Genomic DNA, 25,468 nt, shown 5'->3' on the forward strand with positions numbered 1-25,468 from the left:
GGCATACCTGATCTTAAATGGTTGGGGGGAGCAAGAAGCTCAGCAAACATTCAGCAGGTTTTAGTGATGGGGTTACTGGCATCAACTTCTGGCTAAATACAGTAATATAGGGGAAAAGAAGGCTGGTGTTGCGACAGTCTCAGGGCTGCCTTTAGGGGTGCTTGCCTCTGGGGTGTGATCGATAGGGTCTAACAAACCTGGACAGATTGATGGTGGTGGCTATTGATAGGGGAGTTGCAGCAGGCACAGGGATGGGGCTATTTCCCAAGTGCCCAGGCAGAGCTGGTGTGGCAAAGCATCAGCAGAGCTGGTGCAGGAGAAACACCCAATCCAGCACACATGCTCCAGGATGGAGCACCAGCTCCACTGCACTCAGGGTGAGGGTGACAGCAAATACTAACGTGGTCTTACAAGGGGATGGTATAAACCAGGGATTTTATAAAAGCAGATGCAGCTCCAATGGCCAACACGCTCCTGTAACTGGTAAATTCGATCCCACCAGCACAGCACAACCAAACCAAAGCAGGGGTTTGGCACCACATCATTCCCACATGATGCAGGCTCATGCACGTTAGAGTTATTTTCCTTGGTTTAGGGATGATGTTACAGCCCTATGGCAAATAACAGGGTCTGTGGCTGTGCTACGGGAACTACCGAGTTAAAACAATACACTTCTTTCTTGTTCTGCTGCTGCATTCCTTTAGCCTGAATTGAGCATTTTTCTTGCTATTCATTTTAAAATAATATGTCAAAGAAAAGAGACCCCCAACTATCACTGAAAACAGAATCCATCTGGTCCAAATCTTTCCTTCAGATCTTAGGCTTTAAAAGTAACCTTGTGTTTTAAAATCACATTTTAGCATTGGTTATATTATGGCTCAGGCCATGCAAACTCTTTTGGGTAAAGGATATTCCTCCTCCCTGCCCCCCAGTAAATAACAATTCCAAGTTGGGCAAGGCTGAAATCATAAAACTTATTCATGCCAACATCAACACCAGCATCGCTCTTAAGCCCATTCTTCAGCTCAAATGTTTTCCAGGCACGTTTTTAGTTGTTCTTTTATATTTACTTCAATCTAACTTAAAAGCAAAGCTGTTCCCTTCCCCAAACCAAAACACTTAATTTGCCATTGAATGAGGCATTTCTGGTAGATCTGGAATTATTTGGTTTTTTTCATTCATCCAAAAAAAAAGTTCATCCAAGCCATTATGTTTTGTTTAGTCAGTAAATCCAGAAGGAATCTGTTCCACGCAGTTTTAATAGGAGCTCTTATTCTAAGGAACAGAGTGAAAAAGGAAATACCTGCTCTTCAATTGTGAATAGTTTAGCATCAGAGTAACAAAACAGATATTAAATCATCTTATTTTCCTCTCTGCATGGAGATGAGCCCACCTTCCAGTGTGGTTGCTTTAGTGAGAACTCTAAATTAGCATCACAGCCATGAAAAAGGATGGTAGTGTCAAGAAGCCAGCCAGCCACTCGTTGTGCAAAGATAAGACTATGAAACAACTCCATGGTATTCACCATCTTTGTTATTCCATTGTGCTGTTCGTTTTGGGGGAATCATCTTTTTACACTTTATTACACAGTGCTCTGTCTTTTTCCATTAAAATCAATGGCAGACATAGGAGGCAGCCTGTTTTGTTATGGTCTTCCAGGCAGCTCAGACACTTCTGGGAATCAGGAACAGAAGAATAATGCGTTTCAATAAGCAGCTTATCGACCAAGCAGGAGTTAAGTGAACCTGTGGTGTACTTCTCTAGTTTCTCTCCTCTCACATGATTACTGCACTTTACTCCTGCTTTGCTTTTGTTCCTGTGACAATCGATACCTTGCAATGACTTGCCTAAGCCACTGCCCAGCGTGAAGGGTGCAGAGGAGGAGTGGGACAGCAGGTTTGCTCCCATCGGTCCTGCCAGCTCCATCCTCTCTACAGTCTCCGAGCCCTGGCTGCTGCCCAGGTAACCAGCCCACCTGCATCTGCTGGGTTACCAAATCCAGGCCCACAGCCCTGCTCTTCAGAGGCACAAGGAAGGAGGAGAGCCTACACGAGCTTCAGGTCAGAGATTCCCCTTGAGACACACAGCAGCCATTATCCATGTTTCCTCCTAACCAAAGAAATCCCTGGTGAAAAAAAGAAGTGTAAAAGCAGAGCCAGACACTTTTTTCCCCAGGGTTAAAATGGAGAAGCCCAGCAAGCAGCAGCTTGGGGAGTCACAGTACAGACAGAACTGGAACATGCAGACCTTGTAATTTCCATTTGGGGATGAACTGACAGAAGGGAGACTGAGATGAGCTCTTAGGCACAAGTTCTTCCCTGTGAGGGTGCTGAAGCGCTGGCACAGGGTGCCCAGAGAAGCTGTGGCTGCCCCATCCCTGGCAGTGTTCAAGGCCAGGTTGGACACAGGGGCTTGGAGCAAGCTGCTCTAGTGGAACGTGTCCCTGCCCATGGCAGGGGTTGGAGCTGGATGAGATTTAAGGTCCCCTTCAACCCAAACCATTTTATGAGTCTATGATCTTTCAGGTCCTGGTTGGCCAGGATACCCTGTACCTGTTACAGGGCCAGACGGACTCTCTCAGGTGATGGACCCAAGAGCAGATCTTTGCTGCAGCTCGCAGAGCTCTGACCTTGATGTCCTGAAGCAGAGGAAGGAAATCTTAGTGCCATTTATGCTCCAATTTATGGGAGAGACCTGGAGTTGGTGCTGAGACTGAAAGGCTGCAGGACCCAGGAGCTGTGTTTGGTACCAGAGCTGGACAAAGCACAACCTTCCTCAGAGGTTTCTCTCTTTAATGCGATTATCTGATGTTTTACAACAGTTATGAACAATGTATGGCATTCTCAAAGACAGGAAGCATCCACACATTACCTGTACCCTATGGCTCCTCCATGTTGTGCAAAATAGCATTAAAAGCATTACTTAAACTCAAGCCGGGGACCATTTTCATTGACCAAGAGGTGAAACCACGTCGTGGGTTTCTCCTGTGCTCAAAAGCTGCTGCTGTGCATGAGGTGTGCAAAACAGCTGCAACAGGACCCCTGCTGCAGTGCAGGAATGGGACGTGTGGGAAGATTTTAATTACTCACCATGGTAACATACATTAATAGCTATAATCCCCCATCATATACTGGATCGGTCCTTCTCCCACATCCATAGAAATACCTCCAGGAAGGACATTCATGACGTAGATATATTCTTGGGCATCCAGTGCCAAGCCTCAATGTGAGGTCTCATGCAAAACAAGTCTGTCTCATCCATGTTATTTGACCAAGGTCAATAGCAGCAGCAGCAGCTCAGTTTCCCACCTCTCTGGTACCAACATTTCATATCTGTGTACTGAGGCCATCTTGGTTTCTATTACATGGAGTTACAGAGGGTTGCAGAGCCAGAGGGACTCTGGAAACAACTGGAGCTACAGCAGATGCACTGCAAGATGATCCAAGGTCCTCCTCACCCTTACTGAGATGGACTTTTCCGTCTTCTCCCCTGGAGCAGTGTCTGCACTCCATCTCCCATCCTGAACTGTCATTCAACATTGGAAGACTCCCATGAGAACACAACAGCAACAAGCATGGGGGACAAGGCTGCTTGTGGAGCTCAGCATCTCCCACAGACCTTATGGAGGTGAAGAACAACCACTTGTTTTGTTATTCACTCCTGTGTGCCAAGACCTTCGACTTGCTGCTTCCCCAGCACGGGACCAAACCCCTTCCTCAGCAGGAGCACGGGCACAGGGTGACATTCATTATACCAGAGGCAGATACCTGATAAACAGCCTTGGGAAGATGACGTGGCACTTCACATGCAGCATCCTGTGCCTCACTTTGCAGGCTCCTGGGAAAGCACATGGCTCACAGCATGGCATGAGCAAGGCTTCCAGCCTTGACAAGCACTGAGGAGGGGAGCAGCACCCACTGCCACACTCACCCTGCTCATGCCAAGGAGCGTGTCATGCTCACCCCAGACTCAGAGTTTATTCATAGTGACAAATCCACTGACTCCAACAAAGCAAAAGAGCCTTTGGCCAGGTAAGGATGTGGCTCTTCCTGCCTTCACAGAACACTTTGTGCAAGTCTAGTGCTTTATGTGAAGATTTAAATCAATCTCCCACAGAACAACCCTGCAACATGGGCTAATAAACTTATTTTATGACAGAGAAAACAGAAACTCAGAGACCCAAGTAATAAAACATACATTGAGAGACATGATGTGTGCTACAGATCCAGAGCTTGAGGACTGGGAGAAAGCAAACTCACCCAGCCCGGATTCATAACAGGAAATTGATATAATCCCCCTCTGGCAGTTTTAACCAGACCATGAGCTCATCTTGCAGGACCACTTGAAACGTGGATGTTAGAACCACCCAGCAATGTCCAGGTGATGACAGCATAAATTACCTCCTTCTAAATAGAAAAGTTCCCTTCAGCACTGCAGGTGGGAGCTGAGTGCTTTTGAGAAGATTGCCTAGACTTTGGGTATTGTCCATAAGGACCATTCAGAAAGAAGAGGTAGGCAAGAATGATGCTAACATGAAGAGAGGGGTTCCTGCCATGAGAAAAAGGCTTTGCCTAGCAGATATCCTTCAAAGCTTTCCCTTTCCCAGGTAACGCTCCTTTTCCATGACCCTTTAGTGTTCAAGGCTTGGAGCAACCAGCTCTAGTGGAAGGTGTCCCTGCCCTTCCCGGGGGGTTCTAACTGGATGAGCTTTAAGGCCCCTACAACACAAACCAGTCTAGAATGTGCAAGACTCAACTTTCAAAGGCACCAATCTCCTGCTGTCGGCATGCACATGTGTCCAGCTCAGCCTGCCCTCCCCTGCACTGCATGTCCTGGGAAGATTGGGTCAACTGGAGGCAGCCAAACTCCATATAAACCAAGTAAGAGCAGTCCTGAACTGCTGCCAGGCCATACAGAAGACAGGCATTAGGCTGAGCTGGCTCTTTTGCAGGCAGGAGGGGAGGGAAAAACCAGAAAGAAAGAGAAAAAGAACAATGTTACATTGTTTATAACTTACTCTCTTCTTTTTTTTTTTAATTAAAAGTTTAAATAGAGCCCTGAAACTTGATAATGGACACTTCAGCAGAGGGCAGCCACATGGAACCAAACCTTAAAACCCATGAAAGACCTGATTTATGAGAGAGGAGGGCAATAAAACATCAGTGGAAAGACACAGCAGTATCTGTTAGGGGTATACTGTCATCTTGCCTTTGACCCTGGTTTATATTGGTGGTTTCTGCTGGTTTTCATCAGGAGTTACAGGCAGAACTGGAACAAAACCCCAGGACTTCACCTGTGGGAAGGCGGTGGCACTGCTGAGCACCAACCCCAGCAGACGGAGCAGGTTTGTTGTAGGCCAAGGCCTTTTTACCCCCTTCTACAGGCATTTGAGCCAAATTCCAGCTGGGATTGCCTATGTGAGGATAAGAACCAGCAGGGGTATTTAAAGGAGCTGGAAAAATCCCTTCATCAACCAAGTTTTGCTGCTTTTAGGCTGGATCACACCATTCTGGGGTTTGTCATGTTGAGTTTCAATCCACTGTGAATCAGAAGACCCAGGTTATAAACCTCTGGAAGCTCATGAGGGAGATGGTAACTGCTCAGTAACTCCAGCTGAGCAAAGGGGCTGCTCTGACTCTCTTCTTTACAGCTCAGCACATTGCTGGAGGGGTGGGCAGGGGTGTGTGTGAGGACAAACAAGATGCAATCTTCATTATGTTGGTCTGACTCACTTTATGAATGCTACAATTGTACCTGGCAATGGGAATAAACACCCCAGAGAAGAGTTACAGGTATTTTGCCAGAGCTGTAAACCAAGCCTGAGAAAGAGCCAGCTCCTATTTCTGATCTCAGATACCCAACAGAGCTGCCTCAGGTCCACAGACTACAAAATGTAGAAGCTCTGTTGGATCCCAAAGTAGCAATAAGCTGAGCTCTTCTGTCATTTCAGGGGGCAGTAACACACTCAGATGTCATTTAAAGCCAAAGAAACTCAAACTTTGGGCATGGCAAGCAGCAACAAGGTACTTGCTTCAGCAGACAGTTTTTCTCTCCCTCTATTTCTCTTGCAGAAGCAGCAATGCAGCAGCTGAGTAAGTGCAGAAAAAGAGTAAGAGCAGTCTCTTTAAGGCAGCTGCCTGGTTCAATGTAGGTTGATTTAATGATAAGACACTGTTTGAAGTTCATTGTAAGTGCAGGGAACAACAAGAAAGGCGGTATCTCACTGTCAGTCGAGACAGGGAGCCGAAAGAGACACCGGGTCAAACTGTGATACGACTCCAGGGAATACATATCGTGACACAAGTCCTGGGAAGTCTGCAGAGTTAAGAGTTAAAATCGGTCTCCATAACTTTAAATACAGGGCAGAGCACAGCTTGAGGAATCTGCCCATTTAAAGCCTCAAAGTACAGAAAGTGGACAGGCTGAACCAGTGATGATGCTGAACAGACTCAGCACAGTCTGGTCCTGAATCACTTCCCCACAGTTCTGCCCCTGCAGAGGGGGAGAGAAAGGTGGTTTGGAGGTTCGGTTATATTTGTATTTTTGACTGTTAATTTTAAAAGCCAGAAGAAATGCCTATGAAATGATATTGTCTCCTGGCTCTTCCTTCATTTGCCACTTCACTGAGTAATGAGAACTGATAAGTTTCATGGGTACAGGCAAGAAAGGTTTCCAGCTTCAGAAATACCTCATGTCAGGGAGTGAGAGCTGGAGACCCCAGAGAAGATGCCCAAGGTTAAATTTCATTTTTTACTGAAACACAGAAAAAAGCCAGACTGTCATTGCTGGCACCCAGCCTCACAGGGGGGCTGCAGGGAGCCAGAGCACTGCTCAAAAACAGGGTTTCTTCCCTGGTTTCCTAATAGCAGTAATGTTTAACAGCCCTTTTCTTTTCCTCATGCCACTATGCATCCCCTAAACAAGACTGTCTGAAACCAAGACTCAGCAGCCCCAGCCAGCGCAGCTCAGCACAGGATGCTCTGAATTATAACCATATTCCAGGTAATAAATCAGTGTTTTCTCTACTGAGAAGTGGAAGGTGTGAGAAGGGGGGAAAAGAAAACGAAGAGAAGCTTATCTAAATCTATTTACATGGAATGATTATTCAATTAATTTTTTCATTACGCTTGCCAAAAAGAATTGCCAATGTCTTTAATGCTGTGTGTGAGGTTTCATTAATAATTAATAGCACCAGTGTTCTCCTGTTTAGCAATCAGGAGATCTTGTCTTTGGAAGTCACAGCCCTGCTCAGCTGAAGGTGTGGGGACTCCGCAGCCACTGAGGTGTGCATGGGGACAAACTCTCATGGTGTGAGCTACTGTCAATGGGGTTTCACTGGTTTCCCCTTCAGTGGGGAGGCATTCGCCACTACAAATGCCATGGGAGGTGAACAGGCGCACGGCTGCAAGAGTGAGCAAGTCCTTGTCCCCATCAGCCCCATCTCCCTGCCTGCCGCAGGTCCCTCTGCTCCTCATGCCCAGCTTGGAGACCTCAATCATGTCCCCCCCAGCTTCTTTGCCCTCTGGCCCCCCTTTGCTCCTTTCTGCCAAACCTGCCCATTCCCACAGCCCTGCTCAGTCCTGGTGCCACCAGCTCCACCATGCAGCTCCCTGCACCTAATGCTCAGGATCCTGACCCCATTGCAGCGACTGGGTGAAGACTCTCCTTATCTCTCTGTTTGGAAGAAATGAGCCATTGTAAGCTAAACTGTAACCTCATGTCACAACTGCCCTAGGTTTTAGTGGGACACACCAGAAGAAACTGGTTTGGGTGAGATGGAGACACCTTGCCAACCTCTAGCAACAGCATCATGGGCTTACCAGACTATAACCTGCTGTTACAGCACTATGAAAGCGCTCTTAGCAAACACGACCAAGAGTTGTGGTGAAACACAATGCAAACCCTCCCCAGCCTCAAGGTGGGCACAACCCCCCGATGCTGCATACACAGAAGGACCATCCTCCGCTGGAGGAGCAGAGAGGCTCGGAGATGCTCACACAACAGCCAGCTCCAGGACCACTGTGCAATGTTTGTGTGACCTTAAAGTTGCACCTCGACTGTGGGACACCAAGTTAGTTCTGGCCATGGAGTGACAAAAGCAGGGCAAGCAGTGCAAACAGCAGCTATAAATCAGTATCTCCTTCCCAAACATAACATTTGTAAAAGCACCCTGGGTTCTCATAAATATATAAGTCAAATTTCATCTGTTTATGTCTTACATTTGTCTTTATCAGCCTGTAATCATTTCTCTGCTCACATCCCATGCTGCTGCCTGCTAATCTAAGCTGGCTCTCTCAGTCCAAATGTGTTTTCTCACCTTGGTTTGGACAATCATCATCTGAATTCTTCTGTCTGGAGATCCTCTCCAAAGGGGCCCCTGTCTGAGTGGCTTTTCATGGAGCAGGTAAAAGAGAGAAAGAAAAGGCCTCTTGAGATTTAATGCTAACTCAACCAACCCAATTAAAATGTACACTCTTGGAACAAGGATCATAACATGGGCTGCACATTTTATTGCTTCTCCTTTTCTTTTTGTGCCACACAAGCCATGTGTTGTAATGATCTGGTTTCTTCTAAGAGGTGCGTGCTGCTCTGTTTGACACAGGGGAAAGGTGGAAGGGCAAAGCTTATCCACAAGGAGTTGGATGTGGATTATAGCCAGAGACTGCCAATTCCCCAACTTTCTAGTATATTTAGTAGAAAGGAAAACAAAGGGGAAATTGTATTTGAGAACCTTTTGAACAAAAATAAATCCCTGCTTCCCAAGCAGCCATAGGGCTGGTGAAAACCACAAGAACTTGGCAATTCCCAATATCCTGTTTCACAGGGGGGAGATGAAGGGCAGTAACGTGCAGAAGGGAAGCACCCACTGAACCAATGTTTCACGGAGTCTCATCCCTCCCTCTCCTCTTAGTGACCCTGTATTAAAAATCCTCTGGGATGGTTGAGAAAGGTCTCAGCATCCCCTTGAGATCAACACGGCTACCTTGCTGCTGAAGCTCAGGAGGGGAAAAAGAAGCCTCATTCACTGCTATTCCCCTCCTGCTAAGACTCTTCTCATTGCCTGTGATCTCCCAGAGCCCTAGGAGGAAGAAGGGAGCAATAAAGCCTGAGCTTTATTTCCCTGTGAGCCTGGAAATCCACCAGAGCTCAACCTCCAGCAGCTCTTCAGGAGCATTGCTTACACCAGAGCACCCCACGAGGCCTGGCCATCACCCATCATAGCCAGGCCACTGAGACCATCGGGAAGGCCACAGATGACAGCAAGCTCAGGCTGGGGAACTCCAGCTCTCTGCTCCCAGTGGTTCATGCTCACCTCAGAGCATGAACCACAGCAGACACCTCCAAATTCTCCTCCAGACACACCTCCCTCTGCATCAGCACTATTTGCCTCACCACATTACCATGATCCCTCTTGAACATCTCCATGAGCTGCTGCAGGCCGGGAGCCCATGGATGAGCCAGGACTTACAGTCCCTCCTCCATCCTGAGGAGCAGCAGCACATCCTCACCAGCACCGTGAAGCTGCAGAACAGCACCGGCTCCAACATGACCCAGGACAGGTATGGACACACGGTGCTGGCAGCAAGGGCTGGAGCTCTGCCCTGAGCTGTGACCACAGAATTGGTGCCAACACAACTCAGCATCACAAGTGGTCCTGGCACTTCCAGCACTCTCTGAGGCTGGAATTTAGGGAATCTGGGTTTGGCTCCCAGGTCGCCTACACATTTCTTTTGTCGCTGTGGGCAAGCAACTGAACCTCGCTGCGCTTTAGTTTGCCTTCTACAAGCTGGAGTAAGGTTACAGCCTCTTTTCTCACTACTATTTTGACTTGTCTACTTACATTACAATCTTTTGGGAGAGGAGGCTGCATGTGCGTATCTACCAAATCTAATATAAGTGATCTAATCCTGGCAGATTTCTCCAGGCATTACTGTCATACAAATTCTGAGGGCTGTGTCTATATAGACAGCTTAACCCACTCTCAGGCGCCAGCAAGTGTCTTATCTCAGCTCTATGCCCATGCGCCAAGGTCTCAGGCTTGCTTTAAATTTGCATTTCAGAACCTAAGCTCCCATTCTCTGGGATTACCGAGCCTGGAGATCTGATCCTGGCAGCCCACCCCACTCCTGTGGGAATAATACATTGCCAGCATTCTGGAGCAAGCCCTTCCCATGCCATTCTGCATACGCAAGAAAAGTCAGCCTCAGCAAATTAGTTTATACCAACAAATTAGGTCAATTTCCCACCTATTTTATTCATTCTAGTAATTGAGCCAAAGAGGATTATCTCTCCTGTGCTTCGCCAGTTCTCTTTCAGTCTTTGGGACATGATTTCCTCAGTTTCCTACTTAATTAAGAGCAGGATTTAAACACTGAAAGTTATCAACTTCCATAACCTCCCCTCCAAGGATGATACTATCCCACCTGCAGCATCTACCACCCATAGCACCCACATGTCTGACCCAGGGTGAGCAGGGACGCATGGTCCTGGCAGCCGATATGCTCCTCTGGTACTTCTAAGTAGTTAATTCCCCCTCCATTGCTCAGCAGAGGTAGCACTGGCTGTCAGGACACACCGTGACTCTGCTCAGGGCTCTGTGGTCCATCCTGTCAGGCCTAACCTGGAGCATCTTGCCCAGGGTAAACATCACAAGGCCCCAGAAGACAAGAGCTGCTGCTACCATGCATCTGTCCAAGGTTGAACACTTGCTGGCAGGAAGGATCGGTGCTCAAGGGCTTCACAACAGCATCAATGTTCAGAGCAGAAAATCATCATGATACACAGCTGGGGAGAAGCAAGAAGTTGCTCTCACTTCCATGTCCATTACAAAGCCTGGTTGTCCATCCCCTTCTCTGCCCTTTGGAATGGAGCAGCCTATTCTCTGCTTTTATTCCAGAGGAAAAAGCAAGAGAGCAAAGGAGAAGCAGCAGCCTGTGCAGTAACCAGGTCCTTCACTGCCTCCTGCATGGCTCCAGTGTGATGCCATGTTTGTTCAAAGGTAAAGCAGAAGCACTGGGGATTATGGACACGGCTTTGATTTTATTTTAAGGGCTTTAATATTTGGAGCTGTATTGATTTATCTGAGCATGCCAGCGTGCCGCTGGTAACTAAGCAACACCGATCCTCTCTGTATTCTGGGAGGCTCCCGGGATTTTGCCTATGAACAATATTACTTTGTGTATATGAAACTAAATGGACCATAGGCACCATTTGTAAGTGGAGGGTATTTGAGTTTCATCTTTTGATTTCTTCTTGCGGGAGGATGGCCATATTCCCTGGCATAGCCCTGTACCCAGAGCCCAGGCTGCAGTGGCAGGACACAGGCACACATCCCTTCAGGAGATGCCAACGAGAACAACTTAACCCAAAGTCATGCAGATGCACCAAGAAATGGGAAGCAAAGCAGCTGCTGTGCCCTCCCTATTGGCTTACGTGATAAAAATCTAAACCCCAAACCAACAAACCCTAAAGCAGGGTCAACTTCTGTGGGAATCAGAGTGACACAAAGGAAAGCTCAGCAGGCAGAAAGAATTGAATATAAGGTTTCAGTTGAAGGGGACCTTTAGTGTTCATCTCATCCAACTGCCTGACCACAAGTTAAAAGCATGTTGTTAAGGGCATTGTCCAAATGCCTTTAAAACACTGTCAGGCTTGGGCCATCGACCATCTCTTGAGGAAGCCTCTTCTAGGGTTTGATCCTCCTCTAGGTAAAGAAATGCTTCTAATGTCCAGTTTAAACCTCCCCTGGTGCAGCTCTGAATCATTCCCATGTGCCCTATCACCAGATCCCAGGGAGCAGAGCTCAGCACCTCCCTTCCCACATCCCCTCCTCAGGAAGCTGCAGAGCATTGAGATCACCCCTCAGCATCCTTTTCTCCAAACTACAGCCAACTCACTGCGCTAAACTGCCCACTGCAGCTTTGTGAGGGTTTCCTACCCCTTAGCCCTCTGTCATGCACGACAGGGACCTCTGCCCCTGCCCCGTCTGGTGGCATCTCCCCTTCCCACCCCAGAGCTGCCAGCAGCCCTGGCTGTTTCTTTAAGAGGACGGTGCCTGTGTGGTCAAAGTCAGCAGGCAAAAGAGGCACTGTCAGCTTGCACTATATGGTTCAGTGGTTTGGCGTTAAGGATGTTTGTTTTGGAGCCCGCCCGCTGGTCTGACCCATTTAGGATCCTCACTGCACTACAAGCTCTCCTTTCAATTATAAGGGGAGGCAGAAGGGGTCTTTAAAATGAAATCAGAGCCCGCCAGGTCTGAAGCTGCCAAGTGAGATCGCGGTAAGTCAGGCTGCCATTGTGCAGCCCTGCTTGGAGCTGGCCTGGGGAGGCAGTGATTTCACAAAAGGGAAGGAAGAAAGGAACAGGCTCTGCAGATGGATGGCTTCTCTGGCTTGGAACAGCGTTCGACTCACTACCACAGAGCCAGCGCTGCTCTGCGGCACAGGGAAATCACCTTGGTCTTCAAAAGGCTTCTTCTGGAGAAGAGAAGGATTTGGGCTTGCAGGGACACAGCAGCCTTTTGACCCTCGATCTGTATCAGGAGAAAGGAAAGCCCAGTGCTGCTGGGGATCCCCACCGGCTCCTACAGGACTCACATAACCCACTCCAGGTCAGCCCTGCTCCAGGAATGGGAGACCTGCAGCTACTGGAGAAAGACCATCTTGCCCTACAGCAAGCTTTAGCTGGATGCTTTGATTGCCCTGATCTTGCTTCAGGCCTCTGCTGCCAGAAGACCTCACTCCAAACATCACCAGACCTCTGCTATATCCACCTTTACCAAGAAGGTGACATTAATTGCGGAGCCACTGCACTGCAATTGCCACTCTGCAGCCTTGTGTCACCATAACCATTTTATTATCACTATTAACCAGACACTCCCATGGGGAGAAGGGGACCAGATGGGCATCACTGTTCACTCTTTCATAGATAAAATGATTGTTGCTTTTTATCTTTTTGTGGCCCATCGTGCATCTGCTCAAGACAAGTCACACAACGGCATCTCCTACCAGATAGTCTCCTGTATGATGCTTTGCACTGACAAATACTTTCAATTAAGAAGCACAATTATATGCTTGTCGAATGGACAATTAGTGCCAACAAAGTGTGGAGGGATCCTGTGGTTCTGGCACATACAAATTGGTCATTACTTTAACATAGCTGAAACAAGAACTGTGTAGATTAGGGGGCTGGGTGTTTCACATGAAATCCAAACTAAGCAAAATGCACATCAACTTTGCCAAAGAGCTTCCCTGAGGTTCACAGGTTTCTCAGCAAGTCTGGACTGAGTTAGAGAAAGTCAAAATGACAGGGAAACACAGCCTCAGAGCAGGACGTGCAACAGGAGCTTTCTCCAACTTTGAATCCAAACCCCTGTCATGGCCTCCTCAGCCCCTAAGCAGCTGAAAACGGTGCCTTTCTCTCCATCAGGCAAGAAGGAGGCTTCTGCAAACACCCTCAACAGCATTAACTTGGACACAGAACTCATGATGGGAACACTCAGGACCAACACTTTCACAGAGGTGGTTTTGAGTGAGTCTGGCTCCTGGCAGCACTCCACTACCCCTTCCCAAAGGGCTGGTGGCAGCCAGGATGCTTCTCAATTCTCACTGCCACGGGGCCAGTGTGTGAGCCCTCTGCCTTTCACGGCCTCCCAGAAATACCAGCGGGCAGCCGGGGATGATGTGGTCACTTCAACCAGGAACAGACAGTCTCAGGGTACCCTGACACAACATCACCAATGCAAACAGCTAACTCCAAACCTGCCCCATCCCTTGTGCTTCTCCACCTGGTTTAAAGCCCCCAAAATAATCCATGCCAAAATGCAATTAAAAAGTTACAAAGAAAAGATGAGGTACTTTAGGAACAGCATTGTCTCCATTTCATCAAGCCTCACTGATGCTCAGAATGTTCCAGAATTAAACAGATGCTTAATTTTAAATTCTCAAAAAGCCTCACACCAGAATATTACTTTCATTCCTCATTTCCCACAAAAATATATGTTAATGGTTGCTTACACACTGCCTGGCAGTGTGACAGAGATGATGCCCTCATCGAGATGCTGGGATAAAGCCAGTCTGATGCATCAGAAACTGCAGGTTCCCAACCACAGCACTGGACAGCAGCAGCACAAACTCATCCCCTCCACTGGGTCACCACAGCTTAGGGGGAAAATCCCATCCCAGTCTCTATTGCAGCTAATTGCCTGGCCTCTCCTGCAGCTCCAGACACACAGCTAATGGAGGGCAGGAACAGGTTTAGGTGAGGCAGCTGCCTACCTGCTGCTGATACCAAAATGAGCCTCACATAAGCAACACAAGTGATTAACTGATAATACTTTTCATCAGCATGAGTTGGATTTGCACCAGCCATCTAGTAGGAAAAGCCTCCAACTCCCAGTGAGACTCAATATTAAAAGACATCAGGAAGGAGACGAGGCTCAGAGAAGAATGACCCTGGATTAGGGAAACGAGAGCTCAAACCTATCAAGCATTTCAAAGTGAAACAAAATCTTCGGATGTCGTTTGGCTGCTTTTATCTGCAAATTGAGTTTTATCTGCTGGGGGAGAAAAACAAACCCTACAGAAATGCTTAGCATGGTGGAAAAAAATGTTAAATTAAGCTTACAAAAATGTTTCTCTTTCTGAAATCTTGGCTGGCGACAAATGGCTTGTGCCAAGTTATAAATCAAGCATTGGGTTTCTTTTAACGCTCAGCATCTCCTGATTTATGATGCCATCACAACCTCTCGATTGATTTCTGACTTGGTGATCCATCTTCCTCCATAGGTAGCTGCCCATTATAACGCCTTTTCCTGAGCAGGAAGCACGTTCTGCTTCCCAGAAGGGCTTTATAAAGGTGAAGCTTCAGCAGAAACCCACTGCCAGGCAGAGCATGGACCCAAGAGGCCACAGTGGCCATAGCAAGAGGAGATGGATGGTGTCTGTATAAAGGAGCAGCACTATTCACTTGAGTAGTGCTACTGAGGGGTCCAGGTTTGCTGGGCTTTGGTAGCAGAGGTGTGCTCCTGGAGACTCCAGGAAGCACCTTCCTCACTTCTTTTGGATGACCAGAGCCTCCATAGATTTAGTTCCCAATAGCAACCATCCCACACAGGTGGAAACAAATTAAACCTTGCATGCTAGATGAATACTCAAGCTCATTGAAACCTCTCACCTTTTCCTCTAGATGCAGCCAGCCCTTCAGCCTGTTCCATCAGGTCAGTGATCCAAGGACATCAGGGCTTACCTGGAACTCAAGAGGACCAACGCTGCGATGAACTCCTGTGCAATGCAATAACCACTGCGCACATCCCCAGCAGGTACCAGCTGTACAAGAACTTGTTCCTTCATCCTTGCTGGGCTGCAGAGGCCACCGCTCTCATCTGTTCATGGGCACCTACTGCCTGGATATCTTAGCCCCTAGAGCACTTCCTAATTCACTTTTGTCAAAACAAGCCAGGTTACCAAAGTGCAGCTACTTCTAGTGAGCATCTTTTAACCAAATTAGGTGACGGTGGGTTTGTCTGAGCAGCTGGGAGCACTCACCTCCAAATCCAGCACAGCTGGAGGCTCTTAAGGAGACCCAAGCATCTTGGAAATGAGAGACAAGGGGGATGTTGAGGGGAAAGGTAACAAACATTGACCTCTCAAAGCCCTTTGAGGTTTCCGGACTGCGGAGGCCATGGGTTAGATCTGTGTCCAAGGCTATGCATCAGCCTTAGTGGTGAGTGCAGGGATCATGAATAGGGGCTGGAAATCCCCGGAATGCCGCAGTTCACTGCCTGCAGAACCATGCCTGTATCAGCCAGGTGATGTATCTTTATCTAAAGCATGGTCTCCTGTATAAACATTTCCTTGTGGAGTCCAGAAGCCAGCTGTCCACTTAGATGGTGCCTTTTTAACTTCCAAGATAAATAGGGCTTTTTTGTGTCACTATAAAGCATTATTTATAGTGGAAAGGGCCTGTGAGTGGCGCATGCTGTCAGTTCCATATGTAAATGATGCCAGCTCCGTTGCTACATCACATCAATTACTTTCATACACTTTGCTTTGCCTTCATCTGTCAAGAGGAAAAGTCACCTTGATGCCTTGGTTTTCTCCTCCCATTTCCTTTGGTGTGTGACTCTACTTGGAGGCTTGGCAGGGAGGAGAACACAGGATTTTCAGAAGCAATTATATGAGTTGGGAGAACAAGCCCTGATGGCCTTTGGAGCTCCAGCAACAAGCAAGACAGAAGAGCTGCCTCTCGATTAAAAACTGTGCTGCGAGGATTCTTCACAGGAGCTTCAGTGATGGGATGGCCTCAAGGGACAACCCTGACCTCACAGGAAAGGTAGAATGGCAAAGCTCCCATGAGCAGGGTAAATAGGATGAGGCCCTTAGCACAACCCATGCATATTTTTCTCAAACAGCTTTTGCTTATCCCATTCTTGGAAGAGAGCTGTTGACTTCCACCCTCTGGAGTTTTCTTGTTTTTGCAAGCTCAATTCTTTCTCTACTTTCATCACTAGTCTTTGGGTCAGACCACTCACTTCCCACCCTTATTTTGGGTGTCTGTCTCCTCTTCCCACTCAGCACCACTGGATCATCCCCAGTTAAACCAACTTCCTTGGACTGGTATAAGCAATTACACATCTGGCTCAGCTACCTGTCCCACGTTGTAAGAGTTCAACAAAAGACTTGCAAACCTTTTGGAAGCAGAGACATCTCATGTTACTTCGTCCGTGTTCTTATGAGCAGGGGATGTTTTCTTGGGTGACCCCTTCCCTTGGTCTGCAGGTAGGCAGGCAGCAGCGCTTGAGCATAACGTGCTCAATCTCTCTCTTCTGATGCCAAGAGAGGGAAAAAATAAAGCAAACTCATAAATCACAAAGCTAGCAAATTAAAATAAATACACTTAACAATATTTCCATGCTGCTTTTTATTATTATTATTTATAATGGTATTACAGAATTTTGTAAAATTAAAGTAAATGTCAAGCAGAATGTAATAATTTTCCTTGGGGTTTGGCACATTTGCGTGCCTGACAGTTCCACATTTTTCTTTATATCCATGAAGACAGGAGCCTGACAGGGCTATATTTTGTTACCCACTTCGTTCAATTTTGTCATAAATTGGAGCGAACAAAACTGGGAAAATACAGACACCAAATTAATCAAATAAATTACATTTTAAAGCACCTCATACAAACATGTATGAAATAATCATACTGTGCTAGGAAAGCACATGAAGAAAAAGCAGCATTTCCTCCTCCCAAACACGTAAGGGCAGAGCCCTCACCCCAGAGCCATTAGTGTTACGCACCAAGATGTTGCTCCTTGGCTGCTCTTGCCTGGAAGAGCCCTCAAAGCCCTCTCCCAGGCCTTTCTCTTCCTGCATCTGAAGCTGATACACATTCCAGCTATTCACATTCCATGGCAATGAGCTTCATCTTTTTACATGAGGGCTGGTGCTTGACATGCAGCAGCTAATTTGGGGTGCCAGCACACACAGCCATGTTGTGACCTTTGACAGATTGTGTTTAAGCACACACCTTCATCCTCCCAGTTCTGCTGCTGCTGCTACCAGCAGCCAACACCCTTCACCCACTGTGCCTAATATCATGCTGTGACTGCCGGGTCACCCAGGACCCTCCTTTAAAAGCTTGGTGGCTGTTCCTGTTGTTTAAAGGGAGGGAGACATTTGCAGTGGCACAGGAAGCACCATGCATAAAGAACTGCAATTTCCATGAGAATGACAAGGAGAAATGGGAAGCAGTGGCAGGGCTGTCCTCAGGCCAATCCTTTCTGCCTGAGTAAATTCGATTTGAATGCCTCTTGAAAGACCGGCTCTGCAGCACTTGGGCTATATTGAAAAGGTCACTGGAGGCAATGTCAGACATACTCTCCAGCTGCACTACAAGTGCACTGATAGAGATTCATAACAACGTATTATTGCAGCTGGAGATCCAGAGTGACTCTCTGAGGAATCCTCTCTACTTCTCTGGCAGAAGCAGACTATCTCACTACTTCCCTTTAATGCCTAGGTGAAGGTGTTAGTGCCTTCTCTTCCTGACCCCTAAACACTGACTTCAAAGCACATCTTGGAGCTTGTTAGCATTGGTGAGGATGGTCAGTGGGGGGACTTGTAAATCAGAAGTGCATTTCAGCCATGTGAAAGGGTTATGTTGGTATCTCACCTTCTTCCAAACTATGTGGGCTTCAGAGGACTGGACAGAAACAAGACCAGGAGCACTGGAAAGCCACAGTGGCTGAATCAGAAGTCCCCTCAGACTGTGTGCAATCCCAACAGCATCCAAAACCCACCTCTGGCATGGGCGGTAGTCCTGTTATCTCCTGCTAGAATTAGGCTTAAAACCTGAAAGATAAAATGGTTCCATTATTCTCAAATTTAGTATTTTGCCCTGTACCCTGTGCTATGAAAACCACAAGTTTTCCCCTTATTCAGCTCACTGGAGTTGGTCTTGTTCAGCCTGGAAAAGAGAAGACTCCAGAGAGACCTTAGAGCAGCTCCAGTGACTAATGGGGCTGACAAGAAACCTGGAGAGGAGCTTTGGACAAGGGCCTGTAGGGACAGGAGAAGGGGAATGGCTTTAACCTGCCAGAGGGGAGACTGAGATGAGCTCTTAGGCAGAAGCTCTTCCCTGTGAGGGTGCTGAGGCGCTGGCACAGGGTGCCCAGAGAAGCTGTGGCTGCCCCATCCCTGGCAGTGTTCAAGGCCAGGTTGGACACAGGGGCTTGGAGCAAGCTGCTCTAGTGGAAGGTGTCCCTGCCCGTGGCAGGGGTTGGGACTGGATGAGCTTTAAGGTCCCTTCCAACCCAAACCATTCTATGATACTAATAACCATCCTTGGCTGCTGACCCGGCAGCACTGGACACAGACAGCGGTTGCATTGCAATGCTTTGCACAAGCTCATCCATCCCAAGGAGCTGGAGAATGCCAGCATCCTACGGAGCAGGATGCAACGGGAGGGCTGAACAGCAGAGACCTGGAAAGCTGTCACATTCCCTTACAAGTGTGGAAGCAGTTCAGTGACGGATTAAGGGTTTTTTTCCACGTGCACCCATCAATATATGGCGAAAATGCATTTTAAGCTTATTTGTGTATTTGTTGCTAGATGCCATAATGGTCTCCAGCTGTATAGCAGCAGGGCCCATTCACTAAATGTTACCGGTGATTTGATTTTCATTTTTTCTTGCTCTCCTTATTGTATAAACCTATTTCCTCCCATTTTGCTCTGTGCCTGCAGAAAGCCCGACGTCTCCTATCACACCTGTGTTCCATTTTGTCATCCATTGTTTTAATCCCTCACCTATTGTGCACAATCTGAAAATGCTCCTATAAATCCCAATCTCTACTTTAAAATAAAGCCCAGTAGAAGGTTTTATAAGTGAAATTTGTATTTTTCCACATCCTGAGCAATGAAAGCATCTGGTGAATAACCTCTGATTGTCAGGTGCTCACACTCCCATCATCTAAGCAGGGGGATAATTAGCAGACAAACAAAGGTTTCCAATGCTGCAAATATCTCAGAAAGACCATTTGGCTGCTTGATGGGGAGAAGGATATTTTTAAAGCTGCCATTTGAGACTCAGCTGTATTGCTAATTAAATGAGAATTTCATAAAAATAATCTGGAAAAAGAAGTCTCTCTTAATTGGAGAATGATAACGAACAAACTTGCTAAACAGAGGCAGAAACGTCAAACAATTGAAGAGGGATAATAAAGTGCCATGTTATCGTGTAATGCCAGACAGCTTCCCTACTTGTATTTGAAGTTTCAACTTTTAGACATTTTCTTTTCGGTGAATGGCATCCAAAAATGTGCTTTGCAATCATAATTTCCAGAGCTTCCATTCAGCGTTAGCAGTTCATGGGTAACAGTGACTGCTGCATTAACAGCATCTGAGCCTAAAGACTCGGTGTGTTCTGTTAACAGCCTTTGTGCTCTGCAATGAATACGGGGGGAAATGCATTAATATTGTACGGATGTTATTCATGCAGGATAGTGGCGTTATTGAATTAGTGATTCTTTGTAATAATAATGACTTCCAGTGCTGTATTGTACACTCAAATCCATGGAGTCAGGAAGGAACTCACAGGCTTAATGGAAGACTCAAATACAGTTCTGTTGGTGCTGCTCAGCGTTTGGTTCTCACGTGCTGCAATCGTGCAGGCGGCAGCGAGCACCCCCCTTCCCCTCAGGTCATCATATTAAGAGTGAGTATATATTTATAGGAGTAAACTGTACCTAGCATGGCCAACAGGTCGAAGGAGGTGACTCTGCTCCTCTACTCTGCTCTCATGAGAGCCCACCTGCAGTACTGCATACAGTTCTGTTGTCCTCAACAAAAGAAGGACATGGAGCTGTTGGAGCAAGTCCAGAGGAGGCCACGAGGATGATCAGGGGCTGGAGCACCTCCCGTATGGAGACAGGCTGAGAACACTGGGGCTGTTTAGCCTGGAGAAGAGAAGCTGCGTGGAGACCTCAGAGCAGCTTCCAGTGTCTGAAGGGGGCCTACAAGGATGCCAGAGAGTTAACACTTCATCAGGGAGTGTAGGGACAGGACAAGGGTAACGGATTTAAACTTAAACAGGGGAACTTCAGGTTATATAAAAGGTGGAAGTTCTTCCCTGTGAGGGTGCTGAGGCGCTGGCACAGGGTGCCCAGAGAAGCTGTGGCTGCCCCATCCCTGGCAGTGTTCAAGGCCAGGTTGGACACAGGGGCTTGGAGCAAGCTGCTCTAGTGGAAGGGGTCCCTGCCCATGGCAGGAGGCTGGAACTGGATAAACTTAACGTCTTTTCCATCTCAAACCAATCTGCGATTTTCTGCAAGGAAAAACCTCATTACAGTGGCAGAGAGTTCAACTGTGGCTGCTGCCCACAGTATGATATTTGCTGTGCTGCCTTCACACCCTTACAGCTCAAAGTGTGCAGGAGTGTGAAGCAGAGACGTCAGCCTGAGCATAAAGTGTCTCCTGGATATTCTACTTCTGTGAAAAAACCCCAACAAACAGCTTTGTGAAAGCCCAGTGTAATGAGAATTGACTGCCCTCCATGAGAAGTATCGATTAATTACTCTGCAGTGGAAAAAAGGCAGCTGTGATAATACACATTTTCCAACAGCAGCACAATTGTTTTTGAGGCACAGAGAACCTTGGGCTAAGAAATTTAGCAAAATGAAGTCACCTTCAGGATGGAAACAGCAGCCAGGCTTACTGGAGTGCAGAAAAATAGCTAGAGACATTTTGGCCAAAGAGATTTTCTCCTGATAGCGTTTGACAGAAGATCCTCTCCTGTGCTTTTGGCTCAAGCTCTGTTTTGGATTTTCTAGAGGAGTTTCTTTATGATAATATGGTTCATGCATCCTTTGGAACACCCTTAAAGTTGCTGTGGTTGTTGTGCTGGTGGCAGTGCTGTGGCCATGCCACTCTGCTTCAGTCCTGTGTTATCTCCCTAATTCACATACAGCCCATGACAGTCTGACCTGCTCTAGAAATGGAAAAATCATTGGAAATTGGTATTTCTGGGAGTAGTAAAAAGAAAAGTCAATTTTGCAGGGCTGAATTGATAATGTACCCACATGAGAGCAGGAATCAAAAAGGCAAATGAAGGAACCAGCTGCACATCTGGTCCAGCTGTGGGCATGCCATGCCTTTCCCGGTAAGCTGCACAGATGCACTGGAAAGGGAAAACATCAGAATATGTATTCTGCTGACCTGCTGTTCTCACTGGCTTCAGAGGTAGGGCAAGACTTGCAGTGAGCCCTTTCTCAATCATAAAATCCTTGAATTACATCCAGAGCCTACATTGCAATGCTCTGTCCTGCTGGGAGAGCCCCAGGTTCAGCTCCTTTCCCTGACACGGGCCTTGGGTGACCTTAGTCATGTCATTCCATCCATCTCCACAGCAATTCCCTTTTGGGCAATTGGGTGTAGTGCTTCTTCTAGGCTTGCTGGGAAGAAAAACACATTATAGGAGGTAAAAAGTCAGATAATTGGATAAAAGCCATAACAGTACAGAAGACAGATAGAAATAAGATTCCCCCATGCGTTCAGGCGCCAGCTTCATTCCCTCCAGGGATGTATTGTGTAGATTGTGTAGGTGAGTTATTGGACTGTCTGATTTTCAGTTGTATTTTGGGTCCCCAGTGCCAATGGCTAAAGAAATTGCAAGGAATAGGCTAAATTTCATGTACATATTTATGTACGTTACACACACAAGACACAGAAGAAACCTGCACTACTAATAATATGCATAAGATGTCAGTTCATGTTATTCCTGTGTATGTTTAAGCCCATTACCACAAGGGTTTTTGCCTTTAACACCTGCGCTGCCTGCTGCCAAGGTGGGGAGGTGTAGTTGTATATACATTGCAAACTGAAGCATCTTCTCTTTATGCTTAGATGAATTTTTGAGCTGTCCACACATGCAGTCCGATGATGAAGGTCATGGAAGCTCTGCTTTGTAGATGGACAAAACGTAATGTGCAGCCCTCAGACAACTAGTCCAAGAAGCATGAAGATACCTGGTTGAATCCCTTTGATTCACAGAGCTAACCACAACCTCAGCATCTCGAGCTGTTGCTTATAATGGCTAACATGGGGTTGTGGGGGAGAAGGGAACAAGGATGTGTGCCATTGTTTCCCCAGTGCCTGCTGCGGGAAGGACGACCTTTGTGAGCAGCCAGTGAGCCCTGCCTGCCGGAGACCAAGGAGCTGTGACCTGAGGAAGAAGTGGGCTCTTTCTCCCACTTAGCCTCTAGCACATCAACCAAGTAATTCCAGCAAACATAAGTTCCTAACTGGACTCGTTCAGAAGGCCAGAGGTGGTTTTATGCGACGAACAAGACCACAAGAGCAAAGGAGCTGAACTAGTTATCAAAGATTTTCCTAGCCCAGGGCAAGAACAACAGGCAGGGATGAATGAGAGGCTTATTTACAGCACTCTATGCCCAATATTTTCCTTTTTATAACCTGCTGCACTCAGGTTTTTTTTAAGTGGTGCACGGTGATTTCAGGCACAAGCCACACCAGCAATTAATTGGATTTGTGGGCCTCACTTCCACGCACCTTTTTGAAACGTTCCCTCAGGAGATCATAAAAGATGGGGACTGAGCAAAGTAGTAAGAGGAAGGTCTAATGTGAAGAGGACCCTTTTGTTAATCCTCTTCTGCCTATCTTTCATTAACACACCTTATTATGACATCCTACAGATTTGCTGCTTTGGCTCTGCTGGTGAGAGGCAAATGATGTCTTAATGAATGATGGTGCCTTGAGCTGATAAGGGACTGCCCCTTGCTCCCACTGAAAAGAGATTGTGTCCAACTGCACGTAAGGTAATTGGATGAAACCTGTAATGGTTTGCTCACTCCAGGTGGGTACAAAAGTTACAGCAAAAAAATCCCAATGATAAAATATCAATTGCTGTCTCTTGCTTAAGGGTGTAATTGTGGTTAGTAGTACTTGCAGAGCAGAGCATCCAGGATGGCAGATACTGTGAGGTCAGATTCACCCTGGCATGTAAAGTGCAATGCAGAGGCACCTTCAGCACAAAGCCACTGAAGCTATGGGCCTCACTGAAACTGCTTTGCAGACTCAGTTAAGCAGCGTTTACTCATCCTGTGCTCAGAGGATACTCAACGTAGCCTTGTGTGGCTCAGTCTGGTGCCCTTGTCTTCCTGCTGCTCTGGCACAGCAGCAATAGCCCCTCAGCTGGGTGCCACTTCAGCCCCATGTGCCTCAGCAACTGTGTTTTACAGCATTTTCCCAAAGCCATCACTTTTATGCCCTGAATGATCACTTCATTTAGCACATACATCAGGACTAAAATACCCAATATTAGCTCATTTAAGTTCATGTTCAGTGATGGATTAATTGTTCCTGTTTTCTGGAGCAAAGCCCAGTCCATTTCATCTAAGGACCAAGGAGAAATGTTCCCTTGTCTCTTGAAGTCTCAGATATCTGCTGTGCTTTGCATGTCTGCTTGCCCACAAAAAAACCCTCAGTGAATGCTTAAATTTAAAATATTACTATAGCTATAGATCACACCAGGTTTTTTCCTGCTTTCAGAGCAGGTGCAAAGAAAGCATATCAACAGTACAGTCAGCATAAGCCGGTGTTTCCTTTGAGGTTTCAGATGTCACATCATGTTACAGTGGATACTGCTTTGCAACATACTCTGCTGCATCATGGTTCTCACAGGAGAATGCAGACAGCAAAACATGTCCTTACTGGACAAACACAATGACAGCAGATACCTACATTAGTTCTGACCAGAATCCTCTATGCTAAACATGATGGCCAAAACGAAAGCAATGGCTGAGTGACCAAACTGAAATGCTCGAGGTCTCCTGTTCCCTAGAATTAATAGGGATGTTGGTGAGTCACTGCAGTGAGTAAATGATGGGAGGAAGCATCCCTATCTGTCATCCTTGTGGGCAGCAGACTTGTAGCAGGAACCAAGGCTGCATGTATCATGTGTGCAGGGTGCCAAAACTGAAAGGCATCGCTCAGCCAAAACTACTGTGGCTCCAGCAACAGTTTCTCAAGGACCTCTCTTCTGTGTAAGCTGTGCTTAATGAAGCCCATTTTCTTCTAAAGCATGGGTTTTTAAATGCTTTTTCTCCTTTTGAAAGGCTGTGTGTTCTGGTAGCAGTGAGATCTGGATTTCAGTGCCCCAGTTGCTCTGGGGCTTCACTCACATCATTCAGCCCAGTGCTGGTCCTTCCACCCAGGGGCTGTACCCCTGCCTCACTGTGCCTGGATGTGGTGCAAGGACCACGCAACCTTGGTGCCTCCAGGACTCTCAGGTCCTACTGCCCTGTGCAAACACCAAAACACAGCTTTAATTGTGATTGTTTGGCTTTGTTTACCTGCCTTTTAGTTATCCCTGAAATGTCTTAGGATTGTGAACAGCTGGTGAGGAAAGGGGCAAAGAGAACCGGGGATGGGAGCTGAAATGTTCTCAAACTGAAAGTGTCACTTTGTTATTGAGATCTCCATGTCTCGCCTGCCTCTTGGCATGAGAAGAAAACCTCTCCTTTTGTTTGGTCGCAGCCCCAGAATGGTGCTGTCTTTCTGCACTGTGAAAAAAGCACGGAACAAAAAAATAATGCTGAAATGTTTCAGACAATCTCCTTTATCCTGTGCTCAGCAATTACTCTTATTGTCAGCAGGAGTAAAGAAGCATGTACCTTTGAAAGTGTTTAGAACTGACTGCGTGTTCTCAAAACACAGGATCCTTCCAGGGACTCCTCTCTTCTCATTTGGTGACACAGGCAATTAAGTTTTTAAGAGGTTCTCTGCAGCATTAGCAGACTATATGATATTCTTGCAGACGCCTTTATAGCATCCTAAAGACAAACTGCTTGTATCTTCCTTGGAAAATAAAAAGGTAAATTCCAATACTGGAAGCTGACCAAGCTCCATTTTACCCATAGTCCAAGCTGGCTGTGCACCACTGCTGCTC

The sequence above is a fragment of the Psittacula echo genome (genome assembly GCF_963264785.1).
Source record: "Psittacula echo genome assembly, chromosome: 15".
In the NCBI taxonomy this organism is placed as follows: Eukaryota; Metazoa; Chordata; class Aves; order Psittaciformes; family Psittacidae; genus Psittacula; species Psittacula echo.